The sequence below is a fragment of the Microtus ochrogaster genome, linkage group LG8 (genome assembly GCF_000317375.1).
Source record: "Microtus ochrogaster isolate Prairie Vole_2 linkage group LG8, MicOch1.0, whole genome shotgun sequence".
NCBI classification, from domain to species: domain Eukaryota; kingdom Metazoa; phylum Chordata; class Mammalia; order Rodentia; family Cricetidae; genus Microtus; species Microtus ochrogaster.
Genome location: NC_022033.1, coordinates 1,499,395 through 1,520,796, shown reverse-complemented (window position 1 = coordinate 1,520,796; position 21,402 = coordinate 1,499,395). Strand labels below are relative to the sequence as shown.

At 52.9% G+C, this 21,402-nt stretch overlaps 1 pseudogene; it reads right to left on the bottom strand.

Moving 5' to 3' along the window:
• Positions 1-34: 34 nt before the first annotated feature.
• LOC101986778 lies at positions 35-19,906 on the bottom strand (annotated as a pseudogene).
• Between the last annotated feature and the right edge of the window lie 1,496 nt (positions 19,907-21,402).

The following is a 21,402-nucleotide window of genomic DNA, read 5'->3' as shown; positions in this document are numbered from 1 at the left end:
AGGGCAAGAATCACTGTATTCGCTACATCAGCTCTCACGCTCGCCCTGCGGCAGGTGCTGCTGTTCGGTTTGCAAACTCCTCTTTTCCGAGTCGGTTCACCGGGGCAGGTCCGAGTTTCCTCCGGGAGGAACGACCTGGTTAGAAGAGGTGCAGGGCCCCAGGAACGAGGTCCTTGCCACGCGTAGAGAGATCGCCCGCCAAATCCCTCACCCGCGGGGCAGGAAAGCGCGGCTCTGACCGAGGACCCGTAACCGGCGGGTAGTAGACTGGGTCTCCAGCCGGAGCCGCTCCGTAGGGAATCCCGGGAGCTCCGGCCGCCCCGCCTCCACCGGGCCGCCCCTTCCCTCTCGGAGTCTATCCCTCCCTCCCCTTAGGGTCAGCGCCAGGGCTCCGGCCTCAGTGCCACGTGACCCAAACTGGCTCCGCTTGTCGAACTGTGGGACCACAAGACACCCGCGTCCCCTCAGCTGAGCGCTAACGAACGCAGGCGGTGCGAATAGGCGAGCGCGTTCAGGGTCCTGGGACAGCAGCAGCTCTGAGCCGTCTTTGTTGCTGTGAGCACAGGTCCCCAGCCCTCGCTCCAGCCCCAGGCTTGTTTAGAGGCCGGTTCCACGTCCTGGGGTTGAGTCGATGATCCAGGCCCTACTGAACCCACGGTGGTGGAACCATGTCGGCCCGCACCTGAGGACCCTATTTTCCCGAACCTATATGGGGATCTAGCTTCCACGGGGACCGCAGGGCTCAGGCCTCTATTCTCTTTCTGGGTGTTTTGGTCACCAGCAATTATTCCAATGCCAGCGAACCCTGAGTGGAGCATTGTAGTTCCTAAGGCCACAACCGTTTCCACTGCTAGACTCAAAGTCCCGAGGCTCTCAACCCGGCAAGAGTCTCTTTCAGGTGCTGGAAACACAGGCCCTCACCTTCGGGGGGGAGGGGGGAGGTTGGGGGCTGGTGCCCAGAGCATCCAGCTCAGTTTTGTTGTGACTTTTGTGTCCTGGCTGACCGAGCGTCCCAGATGGAGCACTCAGAAAGAGCAGCAACCCTGGAGGGCCTGAAGATGGCAGGAAGGTTTCTCACTTGCTCACACCGGTCCAGGGGTGCTGCAGGCAGGAGCTCCTAAAATAAGGGAAGCACTTCGACTAACCTTGGGGCGGTGTCCACCGATTGCTGGCTGTTCAGCCAGGGAATAGTTCATAGAAAGAAGCTGAGCAATGCCGGCACGCTGGTATCCACACACTCTGCTCTCATTCAACATGCGGGGATTCTAGGTATGAGCCAAGAGAGGACGTGAAGGGGGCACCCTGGTCCTGGGGATGGTACAGACTGTCCTGATCTAGGCTGTAGAGCCTGAGCCCTGGAGGTGCGGAGTTGAAGCTGGGGCTGTTGGTTCTTGGGAAGGGGAGTTCCTTAGCGTTTCCTGCTTCAAGGCACCTCCCACTGCATTCTCCTGACTTCTCTTCCTCCCTCTTTGAGGTGGAGACTGGGCCAGGGTTCCAGCACTGACTTCACGGTTCTCCTTCCTATGGCGGGCACACAAAACAACACTGCACCCTCTCTTGGAGAATGTTTACACGAAATGGGAGATTCCCCCCTGCCCTCCTCCACCAACTCTGGGAATGAAAAGTGACTTGCTGGGTAATGAGTCCCCTTCTCCTCAGAATCAGTGGCAGACCTAGGGTCCTGTGGGGATGGACCTAGAGGGACTTGGGCTTTCTGCTTGGGATAAACTCAGTAAAGTCCCCGAGGGGGGAATAACCACATGACCTGGGCTGGGTTTAATTGTTTCCTCAGGTCTTCCTGAGGCAGACAGAGTTGCTCCTCTTTACAGAGGAGCAAAGCACAGAATAGCTGGTAACCCAACAAGCTGATTCAGACAAACGAGGGATTTCAAATTTACCTAAGGAGGGAGTCCTGGCCTCTGTAGACATGGATAAGAGGAGAAGATCCACCCTCACAGGCTCCTTGGAGGTTCGGCCTCAGGAAGGCCAGTCTAGTGGGTGCTCTGGGTCTTTGCCCACCTGGTACTGTCTGGACAGGGAAGCAGGCTCATCTGTTCACAGAGAATAGAACAGGAGTGGCTGTGGGGTGTCCTTTGCCCAGATCGGGTTGCCCTGCAGTGATGGGACACTGGCTATGACAGAATTTGACTTTCACAGGACCCTTCTGCTTGAGTCAGAGAGGGAGGAGTCTCAAACCACAAACCCTAGGTCCTCTAGGCTCTGTCTCATTCTTCCCCAGAGGTTACCTTTGACGCCATGTTCCGCTTACGAGGAGGGAGCCAACCCCTGAGCCACCGGGCCTGTGCTTGCTTCTTACCCACAGGGTTTTCTCATCACCCCCCCCCCCCCCGGGGAAGAGCCCTTGTTTTCTCTGTCTGTCAAACTCCTACGCAGCCCTCAAGGCCCACCTCACTCCCTGCGGCTCATCAGTACATTTCACTCACGGATTGTTATATGTTCCTGTCTGTCCTTCTCCGCGGATGCTGAGTCCCACGGTCAGTTTTGAGGAAGGCAGGATAGGGGGCTCAGCTTCGCTGTGGCAAGACTTCACAGCACTAGCTAGCTGTTTTCCTTCCTGTGATCATGCTTGCCTCTCATAGTGACTTCAGGGAGGGATCGATTGGATCGGACCCTCAATAGGTTGCAGGTAGAGGCTGATGAACACTGACCAGGTTGGTGGATGAACAGGTCCTGGCCCCAGGGTACCAAACAGTAGGCCAGGAAGGCCGGTGGGAGCCTCTCCCTTGTCTAACTCTGGTGACCCTCAGCCTGCCCCTCAGGCGGAACTCACCCAGCTAGGTAAGGAGAAAGGACGCAGCTCTGAGATAAGGGCCCTGGACCCTGTTCTCTAGATAGATGAGGGGTCAGCACGTTAGTTCTCTGGGGACCAAACAGAGCTGAATTCCACCATCCTGGGGTTAACAGGGCTGAGGGCATTGTGATCGCCAGGGCCTGAGTGGCCAAGCTGGAGGGCGGGGAGGGGGACCTCCTGCCAGGCTGACAGGATCTGGGTTTCATTTCCAGCTGTCACTTACCCCGCAGTCCACCCCCTCCCCGCTGCAGAGCTTGGGAACTGTTAGCGCAGACACATTTATCGAAGGAAAAGAAAACGGTCCTATTGTTCAGGGGGATAAGGGGGCGTCAGGGACTCTAGACTGACTCCCTAGAGGGACTTTAGGCGCCTGCAGCTTGCATCACACTCTGGTTGTGTTTGCTCCTACAGGAGCGTTGCTCCTGCAGTGGGAATGGCCTGGGACTGGGAACCTTTTGGTCGCTGCCTCTAGGTGGAGCCCTTGTGCACATACCTTGTCTGTAGTCACTGGGATGCTGGTTGTGGCCCCTGGACTTTGAGGGCAGACAGAAGTGGCATTAATTTAACCTGGAGGAGGGAAAAAACTCCTAAGAGCAGGGTTGGCTAGGTGTGGGGTTGGGACTGGACTGCTCCCCCCACCCAATTCCCCTCCTCCCTGGGTACCGGTCACTCTTGCCCTTCCCCATAAGAGCTCTGGGAACTGTGAGAAGGCCTAGGGATCTTCCTTTACTTCCTATGGTAGCCTGGGGGCTCAGGGAGGTTCAGGGCTATGCCTTCAGTAAGTACTATTGCCCAGCCCCTAGGGTGAGAAAGCTAGCTACCACATCCCCCCCACCTATTTTCTTCAGCTCCTCAACTCCCCTTTCTTTGTCCCCTCAGTGGGGCAGTGGGGTTCCCTGTTGACCCCACTAGGCCTCAGTCTCAGGAACTCAGCACCCTCTGGGCCTACAGAGGATTCTAGGGCTCCTTCAAGGACTGCAGAACTGGTTGAGACAAGGGAGGGCTGAGAGGTGCGGTTGAGAACTGGGGGGAGGAGTGGAGTCTGGGGGTGCTGAATCTGGAGGGTCTAGATTTGCTGTGTCTGGGGACATAGGATGTGTTCCTCTTGTGGGTGTGTTTACGCTCAGACACTAGTAACCGTCTTGGACCCCTGCCCTCAGAAGTGGACTCAAGCCACTTCTGTCTGGCCCTCAGGTCAGAGCCACCTGTCTGTGCCCAGAGCCGAAATGAAGGAACCTTCAGAGCAAGGCGTCATCCGCAGTGCCCCTTCTCTGTCTGGGTCCCTCCAAGCCCACGGACGCTTTTGTCACAGGGACCCCCAAGACATTTCCCGAGTGCTCTTACGTGCCTGTCCTCACACAGGAACTTGCCTCGTTTGAACTCTTTAGGCATTCCAGTGAGGCGGGCAGTTTTCATGCCTTCTTTCCAGGTGAGAAAACTGAGACTGGTCATGACGGTCCCAGGGATATAACCGGGTAGAGGCAGAGGCAGAGGCAGCATTTGAACCCAGGGCCAGCATTCCTTGGTCCTTGCTCTTCTCCACAGTCACTGCTGGCCCCTGCTGCTCGCCTATTCCACGGGTGCTGGACCCACAGGGCTGAGTGAGCTCCCTGTCTGTCTAAGGAGCCTGCAGCCCTGAGTGGCCCGTGGGCTGAGTGGGAGGACTCCATTGCCGCTGGCGGTGACTGTCAGCTCCCACAAACGGGAACATGGCCTTGCAAGCGTCACACTGCAGATGAGCCAGCGGAGCCTGAGCCAGCTGGGAAAAGATGGGAGCAGGAGTGAAGGCGGATTTCAGGGGCACTGTACTTCATGTGTGACTAAATCCACCTTCAAAGCCCTTCCCGACACTGCTCAGCCTTCATCGGTGGCAGCTGCCGCACCAGACCGCCAGACAACCTCAAGGTGAGTTTGTATTTGGATGGGTGTCCCTCTAAACTGAAGAAGCAGTAAATGCACCATTACAGAACAGGATGGCTTTGAGAAGTGCCTTCCAGGGATGGAGAAAAGAGCGGAAGGGTAGGCCTGTCACATCCCTGGAGAGGCGTTCCCTGAGCTGGACTGAGGATGGACAAGGCTGCTGGACTCACGGCTCTCAGTTGAAAATTAACTCCCAGAGAGTGACCTCACCCTGGACACCCGGTGACCAGGCTGGGGAGAAGTGAGTCACCAACCAGCCTGACAATGATGCTGCCCTGCCAGGTGAATCTTTGCCCTGACTGAAGTAGTGTTAGGGACTTGAGGCACACTGAAGTAGTGTTAGGGACGCGAGGCACACACCTTTAATCCCAGCATTTGCGAGGCAGAGGCAGGCAGATCTTTGAGTCTGAGGTCAGCCTGGGCTACAGAGAGAGTTTCAGATCAGCTAGGGCTACCCAGGGAAACCTTGTCCTGAAAAAACAAAATAGATAAGTAAAAAGGTGGGTGGGGGTTGGCATCTGTGCGGTGGGCTCCAGCTGGGCTGAGAAAGATTAAAATTGAAAACTGCCACTTAAGATTCCACTCTAGAAAACTTAAAACACGTATAATCTTAGCACTTAGGAAGTAGAGGCAGGAGGATTAGGAGTTCAAAGCTAGTCTGGACGGCCCGAGACGGTCTCAAAACCCAAACAACAAACAGACTATCAAAAATAAGCCAGACCCTGTCCCATGTGAGTCCACTCGATCTCCCCTCAGCGGACAAATATTCCGTGTGTGTGGAAGGTCATTCTAAGGCTGAGCTGGGGCACAGGGGAGGGGACCACAGGCTCCACCCCAGGCACCTTGCATCTTGGCACTATGAAGGAATTGGTATGATGTGAGTAGACTTTTGGTTTGGACTGGGAACAAGGCATAGCACACTTCTGGAGTGACTTTGATGCCCGAAGTCAGCTACTACTCTTGCCTTGAGAACCCCACAGTTGTGAAAGGCTTGGTGGCAAGAAGCTCCTATCCTATGTTCCTACAAGAGAAGTCCCTTGGGCAGAGGTTCCAGGCAGCTGAACGGCAGACTGTGAAATCAATCCCTCTTCCAGGTTGAGTGGGAAGCCAGTTGGCCTCACCTTAACCTTCAGGGTGACCCTGAGTGAAGGGAAAGCTCTTCTGTCTTCTCTGTAGAGCTTTACTGATGCCCACAGGGGACGCTGAGGGTTTTCACGGCTGCTTCTCAGGGTCAGCAAGTAGGGTGTTCTGCAAGGGGCTGCTGCTTGCCAAGACTCTATCCTGCCCAGGAGCCCACGGGAAGGAATCTGAATGCAGTACCTTCTGAAGTGCTCATTGCCCACCAGGTCCCTGGGTCTGGTGGAGGTGTGTCTTCCCACAGTAAGTCATCTGGCCAGTCTTAGAGCTTGGCAGCTAAGACAGGAGAGGGCACTGGAAAACGGGGAGCTGTTGTTGGTTGCTGTGCACTTCAGAACTATGATGGAGAACACTGGGGAAGACGGCACAGCAATGACTTAGCAACTCCTAGGCTCAGGGCGGCTACAGAACTTTCAGAGTGGGAGTGGCCAGAATTTAGGTGAGGCAAGGAATGCTGTTGATTGGTTTGCATACTTGGGGAACTTTTCAGCCCAGGATACTCCCAGGTCAGCTCAGAAACTTGTCTTGGAGTAGGTGAGGGCTAAATTTAGGCCCTAGGTGGGAGGCATTTAGTAGGGATTTACTGCGGGGCAGATAGCGTCTATCTCACTAGCATGGGGGATATCCTCCACTACCTAGGTGATCCACGCACCAGCTGGACTACCCTAGCTTGCTCCCTCCGTCTCATCACGGTGACAACCTTAGCCTCATCACGGTGACAACCTTAGCCACATTCCTATAGAGACCATCCCTGGGATGTAAAAAGGGCTGGTGAGCACACTTGAACCCCCAAATGAACTGATGGTAATTTATGATGTAAATGGATTTTACTCTCACTTTTACTTCCAAGTGTTTGGGTGATCAGCTGCCCTGTGCTGGGCTGTGGAGGACTGGGTTGGCCACAGGCTGTGGCAAGGCAGTCTATGTGAGTCATGTCAGGTTGTTCCTCCCCAACTTCCTGACCTTACTAAAGCTTCAGGACAGGATTTACTTCGGAGAGACCTGGAGCTGTTTGGACTTGGGGGAGGGGGGAGGGTGCAGATCCGGGTGCAGCCAGAGCTCAGAATGGTGCCAGTCACGTGGTATGAAGCGTATTTTAGCCATCTCTTGTGCTCTTATCTATAAAAACTTTCTTCCCTTCTCTCCCTCTTCTCCCTCTCTTTCTCTCTTTTCTCTGCTTCTCACTTTGCTCCTGAAGAATCCCACCCAGAGGTGCTCCCACTCCCGACTGAGCCCGAGTGTTTCGAGGAGGCTCCATAGTGTCTGTGGGGAGCTTTACTGCTTTCTTCCAGGTCTGTGGGGGAGGACAGCCCAGGAACTCCCGTCCCTCAAGACACAGTCTCCGGGGCCAGGGGCAGGGTTTTATCGTATTTTGGTTGTGTCTGCTTAGTGTACTGACTCCGGAAGTGTCAGAAGCCATCAACCAACTCCTGTTGGTGGGGCCAGATTTGAGCCGTGAACCCAAGGAAGTTAAAAGGTTTCCGAAGCGCCGAGTAGTCTAGATAGAAGGGTGATTGAGCAGCCGGGGAACTGACGCCTGCCTTTCATTCTCATGCTTTAGCTTTGGGCATGTGTGCGTGCGTGTGTATGTGCGCACGTGTGTGCATGTGTGTGTGCATTGTGTGCACACGCGCATGTGAATGTGTGGGTGGCTGCAGATGTGCATTCATGTGAGCCTGGGCATGTACATGTGGGCACGTGAATGTACATGCACAATCAGTTCACATAGGTGAACATGCATGGAGTATTTTTATAGATTTGGCTGTAGACATTCTAAACGTCACATAAAACATGTAATGAAAGAAAGTGTGTCCTTGAGACAGGCCTAGTCCCCGTGTCCAGGGTTTGCCATGTATATTGGACTGCCAGCCTGAACAGAGAGGGAAGATTATTGTTCCTGACACTCAGTGAGAGGTGTCCTGAGCCCTCTTGTGACTTCACTTCCTGTCTGAGTTCCATCATGCAGAGGTGCCGGCAGCTCTCAAGAACTGAACAGTTCTATGCTCAGGGCTAGGGTTTGAGAGGGAGGATGCAAGGGGCTGAGCCTGCGTGTAAAAACCCATGTGAATGCATGCCGCGTTTACATTTATAGTCATTCCCACATGAGCTTGCGTGCTCACCTGTGTGAGCTGCTTGTGCATGGACCTTCACATGCCCACACTCGTGTCCACACTCACATGAATGCACATCTGCAGCCTCCCAATATTCACACGCACACACATACTTGTAGGTACAACCACTTCCTGCCCTACACCTGGCACCCACACTGGCTGGGAACAGCCTATTGGTGCCCATTTCTGAGCACCAGTCCGGGTGGCCATTCCTCAGCCTTGGGATAGATGAATGGCCTATTCCTTAGTCACTCATGGTTGGGCAGCCAGCTGGGACACTGCTCTCCAGATGGACCAACAGGATCTACTGAACCCTGACATGGTGCCCTAAAAGGCTTTTGAGACTACATGAGAATGTTCTGGAGTCCTGAGCAAAGGTCGGGTTTTCCTGATGAGCAGGGGCTTGGTGGGCGGGGTGGTACCCCGACATTGAAGTCCCTATACAAGTCCACAGGCCCAGGGATTGGCAGGCAGGAGACCAAACAAACATCATACTCCAGAGATAATTCCCAGGCAGCAGGGAGCCTCTGACCTGTGGGAGAAGGCAGCTGAAGCCAGGGAAGGCCCAGGTGATGGCCGGAGCCTTGCTAAGAGCCTCTGTCCCCCACAGTGCAAGGCGCAGATGGGCCTCTGTACAGCCTATGGTGAGGTACTGCACAGATGTTTTGAGCTGGAAGCTGAATGTCACCTTGGGTCAGGACCCAGCCCAGTGCCTTTGTCAGGCTCCTTGCTGGCTCTACCTTGGTCCGTGCCCCTGAGAGAAGGTGCACGGGCCATTGCATGGCACCTTAGGGTGGCTCTGGGGGTCACCTATCCATGTGGGTTGTGACTCTGTGCTGGAGTTGGGTCCTGCTCTGCCCCCCCCTTAGTGATCAACTATGAAGTTCATGCAGTCCTAACTGTAGAGGAGCTGTTGTGTGGAAACAGAAGATTCATACCTGAAACACGCTAGTGCCCAGGCAGAGAGGTGGGAAGACAGTCTCACGGCTATGCCCCTCCTGCTCACCAAGCATCCAACCTGTCCAGAACTCACTAAGTAGTCACCCAGATGGGTTAGGATTGTCCCCACTTTGGTGACTCCCCATCCAGGGCTGACAGGTTTGTGGACATTCCTCCCTGGCTGGTCTCCACGATGGCTGCCTTGCCCTGCCACCGTTAGAGTCTGTCCCAGGCTGTGCCTGCCTCTGAACGCTGTCTGGAGGTCACCTAACCCATCCTCCTGTGGAGGAATTTCTTGTCAGCACTACAGCAGTACAATTCCAGATTCAGAGGTTTTTTTTGCAGCTGTATCTTGCTAGAAAACCTGGGCCTCCCACCTCTCCTAGTCCTGGAGCCCCTTGTCTGGTCCAGCTTCCATTGGAGGAGAGATAAGGGGGCTTTTTGGCATCTTGCGAGTTGAAGAACTAGCCCACCCCATTGGCATGGTGGCGCCAGAGCTGACACCAGCCATCAGTTGGATCTCAAACAGAAAGAAGCCCCGGGTGGCCTCTCTTCTTTAGCTGGTGACTCTGGGGGCTTAAATGAGTGCTTGACACATGGCACGTCGATCACTGGGTATCGCTGTCTATGTCTGTTATGGCTCAGGGTGAGCAAACTCTTCTAGCCTTCTGATGCTCTGTGTGTGTGTGTGTGTGTGTGTGTGTGTGTGTGTGTGTGTGACAGGGTGATACTCCTCTGAGCACACAGAAAGAAGCAGCATCTCCCAAGCCTCATGTGGGGTGCAAGGTATGTGGAGGCACAGGAAGGCAGACAGTGGTGTTCATGGGGGGGCTGTGGGGAGAGGGCAGGGAGTTTGTTGTGGATTGTAGGGGGCTTTGTGGGGGCCAGAGACGCCCACCCATTCCTGGTATCTCTCCTGGGGATGCCTTTATCCTGTGGCTGTGGTTGGTTTTTAAACAGGAGGCCATGCAGAACGCTCCACTGTGTTTTAAAAATTGGAAAGATTTGTGAGAAAAATAAAGGTATCAAAACCAAGGATTGTGGGACACACCTGTGATTCCCAGCAATTGGGAGGCGTGGCAAGAGGGTCAGAAGTTTAAGATCATCCTTGGCTTCTCGGAAAAGTTGAAGCCAGATTCAGCTGTTCAAGACCCTTGCATTAAGAACAACAACAAAACAAGACAAACAAACCAACCAAACCCCACAGCTGGTAGCCATGACTGGTACAAGGTGAGAAGTCACTCTTTGGAAAGGGAGTGGCCGTCCTGGCTTGAAGGCCCCACGGCTCCCTGCTGCCTACTTTTCTCCACAGATCTGCCTTGACCCAAACTCTGGCTCAGATATCTCACTGCAAGAGCAGATCTCTCCTAGTGAGATGCCCTTTTCAGGACGCTCATCTCTGCCTCGAAGCCTGGGTCACATGACTCACTGGCTGAAGGACTTGAGCAGGACCTTGGTTTCATCACGCCACGTCAGACGGCTGTGTTCCAGAGCTGGAAGTGGAAGATGTGGCCTGCTTAGCCCTTGGTCTGCTTTTGCACAGGACAGGGCCTGCTGGTGCCCAGGGGGTGGGAGATGGACCTGATCTCTCACTTTGTCTATCAGCTGTACTGGTGGGGGCTTCCCAGCCTCCTCTAGGTTCTGGTTCCCATTGTAGGCCTCTGTTCCTGTGTCCTCCTCCCAGGGGCTGATACGTCACAGACACTGTGAAGGGAGGTGAACTTGTTCTGTGGAAACAAGCCTGGCAGAGGGGGGAGGGGGCCCACAGAGGATTTGCATGGAGGAGAAACTTGTGTGCAGAGTGGAGGGTGAGCCCTTCCTCCGTTGGCTTTACCTATAGCCTGATGATGCTTCTGCTTGGGCAAAACCGTGTTCAGAGCTGTTCCCACTTCTAATCCTCTGTTCTGCCTGACCACCTTTTCTTGCTCATGGATGCAGAAGGAGTCCACGGTAGAATAAACACCTCCCTTCTCTGTAGCCATTTTTCTTGCTCTTCCTGGAGTTATGGGGGCAAAGGGGTCCTCTGGGCGAAGGACATCTTTTTTGGGACGCAAGTCCTGTCTACACTGGTCCCTTAGCTCTTGACCCCTACACACCCTAGCTACACTCCTGGGACAGCCCTGTATCAGGAAGCTCATCATCACTGACCCCAAAGTCCCACCTCTTCTATCTGTAGCTACTCTGCCTTGGGGAGGGCCAGCTGCCCTGATTCTCTGACATGACCAATCTAACCTCCATAAGGAAAAAATTAGAAACCCTTAGGGTTACCTGTCGTCCCAGACAGAAGGTCTTCAAAAAGTTTATCTGCTGCCCTCATAGTGGAGAGAGATTTAAGTAAGTTTTTGATGTATGCATGGGAATTTGTCGTGTGAGATGAGAGGGGACGCATTATTAGGGTAGAGGGACGAGGTTAGGGCTGGTGTGAAGGGCCTTGGAGCCCATGCGGAGGGGTTCAATAACCGAATGCTTAAAACTGGGGTGACTGGTGGTGGGAGATGAGGGAGGAGGCTGGACGTGCCTGCAGGGTTGGTGTTTTGTTTGGAAGATGTACTGCCCTCCATGAGTCTCCTTTTGAAGCTTCTCAGCTCCGGTAGCAGTCCAGAGAAGGGGAGTTATAAACTGAGCCGAGAATCCTCTCCTCTCCCATTCCCCCTCAAGGCCTCAGAGCCCAGCCAGTTCTGAGAGCTGACCCACTCCTCCATGGGTGTCCTAAGGCTGAGCTGGAATCTGTGAGGGACTGTGCCTTTGGAGGTGGGTACCCAAGTGCATTCGGTCCTTGTTTTTTTGAGGGCCTGTAAACTGTGCTGTGGTCTGCTTGCCTGCCCTTGGGAAGTTGACAGATTCCCACAAGTGGGATTCCCGGGGACAGCAGCAACACGGCTGAGTAGCCAAGGCTGTCAGGTCCCTTCTAGAAGTGCTGAAGGACACAGTGTTGAGCTTGAGAACCGGCTTTCCTTCCAGTTGTGGTTTTCAATTCCACACTTTCGCCAGTTGCGTGGGTGACGTCATACACTTTTTAACGTCAGTTACCCCATTTGCAGGTACTGAGAGTCTCTTTGCCTACTCTGTGGATTTCTTTTGGGTCTTTCCAGGTTCCGGACTTGGGCTCTTCACACTGTTGCCTGAAGGCTTCTGCCCGAGCCTACGCCTCCCGGGCAGATGCCCTGGCACAACACACAGGCAGCTGTGGACTTTGAGCCGGGCCACAGCCGTGAGAAGGGCGTTTCCCAGCGCAGACTGCTCTGACCTTTGCAGCATCCCAAATGCAGATGGAATGGAGGGTTTGCCTTAGCGGTTGGGTGTGGGTGGGTTGGGGCAGGAGGTCGAGGGTCCTCCCTGAGATGGTGCATGGCACAGACTGTAACAGATGGTGACTCACCCTGTTCACCCAGCCATAAAGTCAAGGTGATGGCCCCGCACCCGAGCTGTGCTTTCTAGATCCCTCTCTCCCTCCCTGCAGCTGACTCAGGTAGGTCTGCCAGAGAAGACAACCCAAGCTGGCTCTGAGCCATCGTATGAGCCCATACCCCTTACCACCCACTGGTTACTGCAGGGGAAACTGAGTCTCAGGTTAGGGGAGAAAGTAGCTGACGCTGTCCCTTGGACATGGGCCCCTCATTGTACAGAGTGGGGAGTACAGCCTAAATGCAGAGTTTGAGGTATGGCCTGCTAGGCACAGTTCCCAGGAGGTGTTGGCTACTCCTGCCCCGGAGACTGTGGAGACAGATCTAAGAAAGCTGACGTGAGCCTGGTTTGAGTCACACTGCTCTTCCACTGACATCAGAGCTGTCGGTGCCTCTTTCCTCATTGTAACACTTTCCCGCCAGGCTGAGCGAGGGCTGGTGTGTGATTGTGGTGGGATCAAATTGTGATCTACAGGGTGCCCCACGTTCTGCCATAAAAAGATAGGCCTTGGGGACAGGTCTTCCCATTCAAGAGGATGTAGGGAAGAGACAGCAGCAGTGGGCTGTGACATCCTTCAGGGTATCCTCAAGATCCCAGGATGTACTGGGCTTCAGCCAAGGTGGCGGTTTGTAGGTTTCCCTGAACCCCAGGCACTAACAGTTCAGTCTCTGGCCCCGGGTAACCTCCTTGCTCAGCCCCTTGCCTAGTGTCCATCCCCTCACTGCAGCATCTGTCACTAACATTTGCCCTGTGGCCCCGCCCACCCTTGATCTGCACCCTGCCTTCACCCCAGCCTTCAAATGCACCCTGAACCCTGTACCTGGCCTCTTCTCTTGTCCTCATGTCCCTTCTAGTCTCATGCCTGCTTCTGAGCCCTTGCTCTGCCCCTCACCCCTGGTTCCTTTTCCTCACTCACTCCCCACTAAATTCTGGGGAGCCATAAGGTGATTGCACACTGGCCGGATTGTTATTCTAGGGAAACTGAGTCTTGGGGTTGTGGAGCATCATAACCTAGAGAACTTTTCTCACTCTGGACCAAAGCAGGCGGAAGGAAATCTGGACTCACAGAACAGGAGCCAGGGAAGCACCTCATGCAGTTGCCCTAGGGGCAGGAGTGTGCTGGTAATCACTGTCACCCTCTTGTTAACTAAATAACAGGTATGCAGGTAGGGGGATCCTCCAGAGCAGGGGCTCCCAACCTGCGGGTGGTGACCCCTATATGGTTGGAAACTCCTTTTCACAGGAGTTGCCTAAGACCATCAGAAAACTCGGATATTTACATTATGATTCATAACAGTAGCAAGATTACAGTTATGAAGTAGAGATGAAAATAATTTTGTGGTTGGGGGTCACCGCAACACGAGGAACTGTATTAACGGGTTGCAGCATTAGGAAGGTTAAGAACCACTGCTCTAGAGAATTCCCGGTACCTGGGGCTTCACAGAGACTTAATCTCCTGCCCACAACGATGTTACACACTAGTAACCCCGTTCCTGGGGTGGCTGAGGCAGGAGAATCATAGGTGCCAGCCTGGCCTACCTGGGGAAAGCTTGTCTCTAGAACAGTTTAATCTTTGCACCTGCCCTATACTCAGCCTTGAGCCCCACCTTCATGCTACCTACCCTTCAGCCCAGCTTAGGCACTCCCCCGTGTGTTCTGTGAAGGCTAGATAGGTCTGTGCGGTTTTTCCCCACACTGGAGCTCCGTGCAGTCCCTGCCACTGGCTGACCTGATGTTACCACTTTTCCTCAATGTCCTAAACAGTCACATCCTTGAAATCCCTTTGCCACCTAAGGTGACATGTTAGCAAGTTCCAGGATACCTGGGGAGCAATTGTCCTATCTATAAGGAAGTATTGCCCCCGCTTTACAAATTAGGAAAGTAGAGGCCCCAGACAGGGGTCCTCAGGCATCGAACCTTGGAGGCATAAAGAAACTAAAGACTCTCAGCCCCATCGGACAGCACACGCATCAAGGTCTCACGGCCTTGGCTGGGGACTCTTAAAGTGAAAACCAAGGCCCAGCAGAGGCAGGTGGCCTAACTGAGGTCATGTTGGGTGGGAGCCCAAGTCTCCTGCTGGATCCTGGGTGTCTGAAGTGGGCACTGCTGGCAACTCAGGATGTTGTGACTTTCATCTGTGCAGCCTTGCCCCGGTTTCCAGATTCTGAGGAAGCTGTAGATGTTAGAGAGTGAGTGGGGATGGTGTGTGCACATGCCTGTGTGTGTGTGTGTGTGTGTGTGTGTGCGTGAGCGTGCATGTGCGTGTGTGTATGCATGCACATGCCTCTGTGTGTGTGCGAGCATGCACATGCCTCTGTGTGTGTGCGAGCATGCACATGCCTGTGTGTGTGCATGTGTGTGCGTGTGTGTGCGTGTATGCACATGCCTATGTGTGTGTGTACATGTGCGCGCGCGTGTGTGTATGGGTGACGTTCAGTTGGGGCGCTGAGATGTTCTGGTGTGGTCAGGGGACTGCCTCCTGAGCTCACTCTGCTGATGTTGGAGGTGAGTGGGTGGGTGTCCATACGGATATCTTGATACAAGCTTTACAGGCAGGAAAACTGAGGCCAATCAGATCTCTACAGTAAGGGCCTTTTCTAGGAACCCTATCCCTGGCTTTTGTGCACAGACAGAGTACCAGGGGCCTGGGCTCACTTCCTTCCTCTAAAGCAGGTTCTGGGAGATGTCGGCCGGCATGGAAAACCAGCAGGCTAAATATAGCTGTGGAACTTCCCGGAACGCATTATTCCGAAAGTCTGATAAGTAATGTTGAACAGTAGCATCTTCCAGAGAGCTGAGTCCACTCTGCATACCCAGCTGAGTAGGCAGGGGTTCTTTCCAGCCCTGGAGCTCCTAGGGCCTTTGGGGTTCCTGACAGATGTCAGGGGTCAGACATGCCGGTAAGTAGTCCTCAGCCCAGGGTGTCAGGATGGTGGGTCAAGTGGGCACACACATGTTAGAGCTGTTCTCTCTTGGGAGGTGGGGTGGGTCCCAAGGAAGCTGTAGTTCCTGGAATGGGGGGGGGCTTTTTGTGGAAGTCCTCCATGCCTGCCCCAACCCCAAGCACCTTCACTTTAGCCTCGCCACTGTCTTGTGTGTCTTCCTGAGCAGATGGAAACAGGTTAAGGCCTGAGGGACTCTTTTGTCTGCTGGCAAGGAGATGAGCTGAGGCTATTGGCCGATCACCTGGCAGAGACCACACAGGAAGGAGACTTTGAGGGAGCCCAGAGTCTCCCTCCATGCTTGTTGGCATCCCTGGAATAGCCCAGCACAGGCTGGAATCGGAGCTGGGCTTTCTTTATGAAAACCAGGCCTACCATCAAACACCTGTCTTCCTCACAGGTCATGCATGGGGGAGGGGGTGTGTGTGGGGGGGAGGCCGAGGCAGGTCTGGAAGCTCCAGGTGAGGGCGAGGCTCTAAATGGGACTCAGCTGCCCTGGCCTATTCAGACTGACTGGATAAGTCTACACTCTCTTCTCTGCAGGAGGGAAGTGGTGGCCCCTACTACACGGTCAGCCTGGGCAACTCTGTACGGAGGGGCAGCTCTGGCCACACTTGCAAGTCTCCAGGGCTCTCTGAAAAGTTGGAGCCCTCCCCTAGGAGCCTATTCCTGGGACGGGTCTGATGGCCTGTCCAAAATGAGGCAAATCAACACACAACTGGCTGGTTTGGTGGGGTGGGTGGTGGGGGCAGTGCAGGATGGAGCTTGGGGTGCTCGCACGAAACCCTTCAGGCAGGTCCTTGCTGCTGCTGCCTGTACCAGGCAGGTCAGCTTTCCCATAGTCTAAGTCTGCTTTGGTTGGTGTCTAGTGTGCGGTGAGCACCCCCTGGTGGCCATTGCTGGGAGGTGGGTCCTGAAAAGTATGGGGCATCAGGCTTGTTGCCAGGAGATCTCAGAGGCTGGCCAGTCACTAGGTTTTAGGCCCTGGGCTCAGTGGGCTTACAGACCCAGGATAACTGTGAGATCAGGTGAACATGGAAGAAGACAGATGAATCATGATTCTCACTTCTTGATGTTGACTTAAATCCAAACAAGTGCAGCCAGAGTGTGTAGACACTTCATTGTTTTGTGTGAAACCGGAAAGATAAATCATGGCTACAACGACCTTGGTTGTTGGGTTGTGGGGTGGGACAAGAAAGAAGGCAGGTAGGGAAGAGTCCTGAGCTGTGCAAGGAAGCTGTCTCTGTGGGGCCTAGGAAGGTCAGACTCAGATGGGCAGTACTGTACCACCTACGGTTACAGAGAGGAGCAGGTAGGGACTCTGTCTTGAATATATTGATGTCCCTAGGGCATCTTGGGGTTTATAGGAATGGAGAGGTTGGTTCCCTGCTTTCCACCAAGGCTGGCTTATTGCTACCATCACGATGGGTCTGGGGTCAATCAGAGATGTCTTCTAGTCTTTAGATCCTTCAGAGGAGGGGCTCATGGTATACAAAGTCCTGTGGTACACAATGCTTGCAGTGGCACTGGCCTTCCAGATGCCTCACTGAAGCCTGCTGGTTCAGAAGGACCATCAGGGAGCCAGTAGAGGAAGACTTGAAACCTAAGACCCGGTAGCCCATGTTGGCTTTCGTCAGCATGGAAATCAGAAATGTCCAAGGAAATACAAATGACTACAGCGTCACTGTCACCCTGAATGTAAGTCAGGAGACAGTCCTGAGGTTCCTGGGGTTCCTGGGGCTCCTGGGGGATGTGAGCAGGTGGGGTTCCCGGAGTTCCTGGGGGGTGACAGCAGGTGGTCAGCCCTGCCTACTATGTGGCAGCCGCCTTGGTTCATGCAAGCTATAGGTGCTGTGGGACCCGACGGGATGCAGGGCTACCTTCTGATCAGGCAGCCTGGGGGAGCTGAATTCCAGTTGCTCATGGTCCCCTCCCTCCAAGGCTGCGGTGGAGGCTCTGACAGCCAGTCTGTCATGTATACATGATCATAGACATTTCATACATGGGTGTCTACTTCAGTTTATAGCTTCAGTGTCACTACAGTCATGGAGAGCTGCAGGGATGGCACACAAAGGGTACGGACAATTTCTGCCTCCTGATAGCTGCATCTTACGCTGGCACCAGGCAGCTGGCATGCATGTTTCTGTTTTCTGCCGCTATAACATGCGTCTCGTGGGTGCAGTCCTGAATCCACAGTTACATGAATGTATAGAGGGTGATGTGCATATCCGTCTGTTCCTGCTTCCAGCATTCCAGTTCCAGCTATAAGTAGGCAAGTCCAGTCCAGGCCTCTAGGAAGCCAGACCCCTCCCCCCGGGAAGAATGTGGAGAGGCAGTACCCACACATACCTCACTTTTGAGCAGTTAAATTCTCAAGGCAGGAGACAGGATCTCTGTGTGGGAGGAGAACAGAGGAGGAGGAAGAGCATTGAGACAGGGGGATGAACATGTGTAATGTTCAGGGCAGCCCATGCAGGGATCTACAGAGAGGAAGGAAGAGGCTAAAAGCTCGGTGCTTGTCACTGAGTATCCTCCCGCTGTCCTCCCGGAGGTGTGGCAGGGGACTCTGTCAGAGAAATGTTTCTTCTACAAAGGTCTGAATGAAGTCAGCCTATTTTACAGTGAAGGCAACGAAGAAAAGGGGGTTCAAGTCTGCCCACCTCACGTCTGAAACCAGAGCTTCACACGCAGGGAGAAATGGCTTGCATATGGTACCAGGGTCAGCAGGTGACAGAGATGATTTTAGCAGATCGTGTTTTGATTGCCTGGAAGCACAGACTATTTTTTCCTTTTCTTTGAGCACATTTTAAAAAGTTATTTATTTTATGTGTATCAATATTTGACCTGAAGGTAAGTATGTTGTATGTGCACCATGTGCACGCCTGGTGCCTGTGGAGGTCAGAAGAAGGCATCGGAACCCCTGGAAATGAAGTCAAAGATGGTTGTGAGCCACCATGTGCTGGAAACTGAAGCCGGATCCTCTGCTAGAGCAACACGTGTTCTTTCTTTCTTTCTTTCTTTCTTTCTTTCTTTCTTTCTTTCTTTCTTTCTTTCTTTCTTTCTTAAGTGGTCAGAAACATTAAAACAATGGAATTTTATTTTGATGAAAAACTCGAGATTACAATCATCTAGTAAATGAAGAGCAAACAGTTCATTTTCCTATCCCATAACTCTTAAGAATAAAGCGTTAGTAAATAAATATCTGAACGGATTAAGGGTAAGGCAGACTGAACACTAAACCATCTCCTGATGTTCACCCTTCCCGCACATGACTCACTGTAAAGGGGGTCTGGGCTCTGGAGATGAGTGAACCAACATCAGGAGCATTAGATCTCTCCTTGTCACTCAAACAAACTCAAGATAAATATATTCTTGCTTCTTGTGGGCCAACTACACATACAGTACTAAGGAATACTCTTGTGTTATACTGTGCTCTTGTGTTATTATGTGCACCACCACTCTAACATGACTGCAACAGCTCCATTTAACCACCATCTATAAAGTGCAACTCTTAATATTCTGCATTTTACCTGGGGCACGATGAGTTAACGTACCCCAGCTGCCAATTCCCATGACTTCCGAGAAGACCGAGGTGTGTGGAAAAGGACTGTTCCCATACAAAGAACCAATTCCACAAACCTACTGGTAAACAAACACATTTATAGAACTGGAACCAGGATGCTAAAGTTGTACTCATTAAAAAACCATTCAGCTACCTTTGGTCTTTAAAAGCCTGCACTGCAGTATCCTAAACACGTGCATCTCACAATGAAGAGAGGTGGCCTGGCAGTGCAGAATGAGGGGTACGTTGTCACTGTGAAGACTAGCAGGCTATGGTTTCAGGAACAGCAGCATCACAGCATTGGATTCTGGGCTTCAGGATCGAGGTCATTAATGCCCAAGGCAGGGTGGCTGGGGAGGATCTCCAGCTCATCCACCTGTGGTGCATGACTACCCTCTTGTCCTGGGGAACATCTGCAGCAGTCGCTGCCAGGTTGGTGATAGATTTACTCTTCACACACTGAAAGTCTAGATGCCGACTCTTTCCTCCCTCTCCCAGGACATTAGAATAAAGGGTCTTTGGACGTTGTTGTAAATGACTTCGGGGCGACCTCCTGGCCTTACTTTTTCTTTGTAGGTAGGATAGCCTTCGATTCCCAATCTCATCTTCTTAAGACCCCTCTCCTTCAAAACTGATTTGGCCACATCTCTGTTTTCAATGAACTTGAAAAATCTATGTAATTTTGTGCTATAGATAATTTGTGAATACTCCTCTCCCATCTGTGGCGGACACTCCTCATCCCAATCAACCACATCATCATCTGTGAGCACCACTATCTGGCACTCTCGTTCCCCACTCGGGGCACTGCTACCACGAGAGGGAGGATCACTTCTTCCAGATAAAATTCAAATTGTCTATGAGCACCATCATTTGATAACTCGTGCGGAAGGGCACTGAGATCTCCACATCAGGACAGCGGATGGTTCCTGTCTTATAGTAATCCAAAATAGCTTGAAACGCAGTAGACCCGATTCCTTCTGCCACCGCATACTCTCTCCCTTTTCATTGGGATGTGTGAAATTCATTATGTTCTCAGCCAGACCCAAACATCCTGCCCCAACATGATATTTGGCTGTACAGTGAAAATTGCCAGGTCCACGACAAATCCGGTGCTATCTACTCTCAGTGTCCCGTGCTCAGATGTCCTCAGGCTCTGAGCACCTTCTCCCCAGATGTCTTACAGCTTCCATCTGAGCTCCACAGACTGCTGCTTCTGCTGCGGCTCGCAGCATGGCTCAAGGAGCCATTCGGGGATGTTCAACATGGTGGCTGTCGTGTTGGTGAAGTCCCATTTCGAATACAAGGAGTAAGCTGAGATTCTGCTCGCTCGTGAGATGAATCTCGTGACTGGTCACCTGACCCTCTCTATCATCTCTTGATCGCTCGTGTCCCCCACTAGCACCATGCAGACTCACTTTAGTGTGGTAGACCCCTCCCTTAGCAACATGGGAGGCAGCGCCAGTTAGACATGTAGGTGTTCCATTTCCTTCTCCCTCATAGAGGTCCAGCCTGCTCAGATAAACTGCCCTGTTGTGATGCGCCCTCTTTGGGGTTGTCGCCACAATCCTCCTGCCTCAGAACTGTGTGCGATCATAGGTGTGCTCCATCATGCTGCCAGGTAGATCACATCCTGCAGTTCAGCCAAGACCCCTTTGGTGCCTGCATTTTTACAAAGGTAATCTTTAGGAAAATTAATGTAAGCATTTCCATTTTCAGTTTTGAAGGAGTGTCGTGAGAAATATTGCTAGCTATGTGGACTTTCTTGAGATGTAGTTTCAAGAGGGTCCTGGGCCCCTGAACCTGGACTGCAGTGATGTTTAGAACAAGCAGGCTCACAGCAGTGGCCCACAGTGTCACTGAATTCATAATGGAGAGTTTGCTCTGTGGCCAGGAGGAGGCTGGCGGCTGAAATATTCCTGGTGCCAGTGTATCATTTCACCAACAGGGGGCAGCCTGAGACATGCCACTGAAGGCGTCAGTGCACACTATGTGATGTGTCCTGTGTGTGTGTGTCTATGTCGGTGTATTTACTGCCAGTGATGCGAGTGTATCTCCTTATGACTGGAGCTGGGATCCAGAAGTCCCAGCCCTCCTAAAAGCTGACCTGTGACATGACACGCAGGCCTTCCCGACTTCCACATTCTAGGGCCAGAAACTTTTTTTTTCTTTTCTTTTCTTTTCTTTTCTTTTCTTTTCTTTTCTTTTCTTTTCTTTTCTTGTTTTTAGATTCTTGGTGACCCATGTACCTTTGCTCAGTGTCTGAAACTGTTCAGAGATCCAGGGGGCTTTGTGAGCAGGGACCTGGGGGTTCTGTGGAGCTGGGACCAGGGTGTGTATGCCAGGGGACCATGGACCCAGCAACCTATGAGCTCTCAGGACATCTGCACCATCTTGATGAGTCCTGAGCCTTTCCCTTTACCCTCAGGCCTCTCACCACTCCAGGTGCTGTTCACATTCACAGATAAGCCCCAGTGAGAGCCCCAAGGGTGAGGCTCGGGACACAGGCAGCCCCAGGGCCTCTAAGTAAGTATGGTAGGCAGAGTCATCTGCTGTTCCTGTGTCTATCACCTGGTC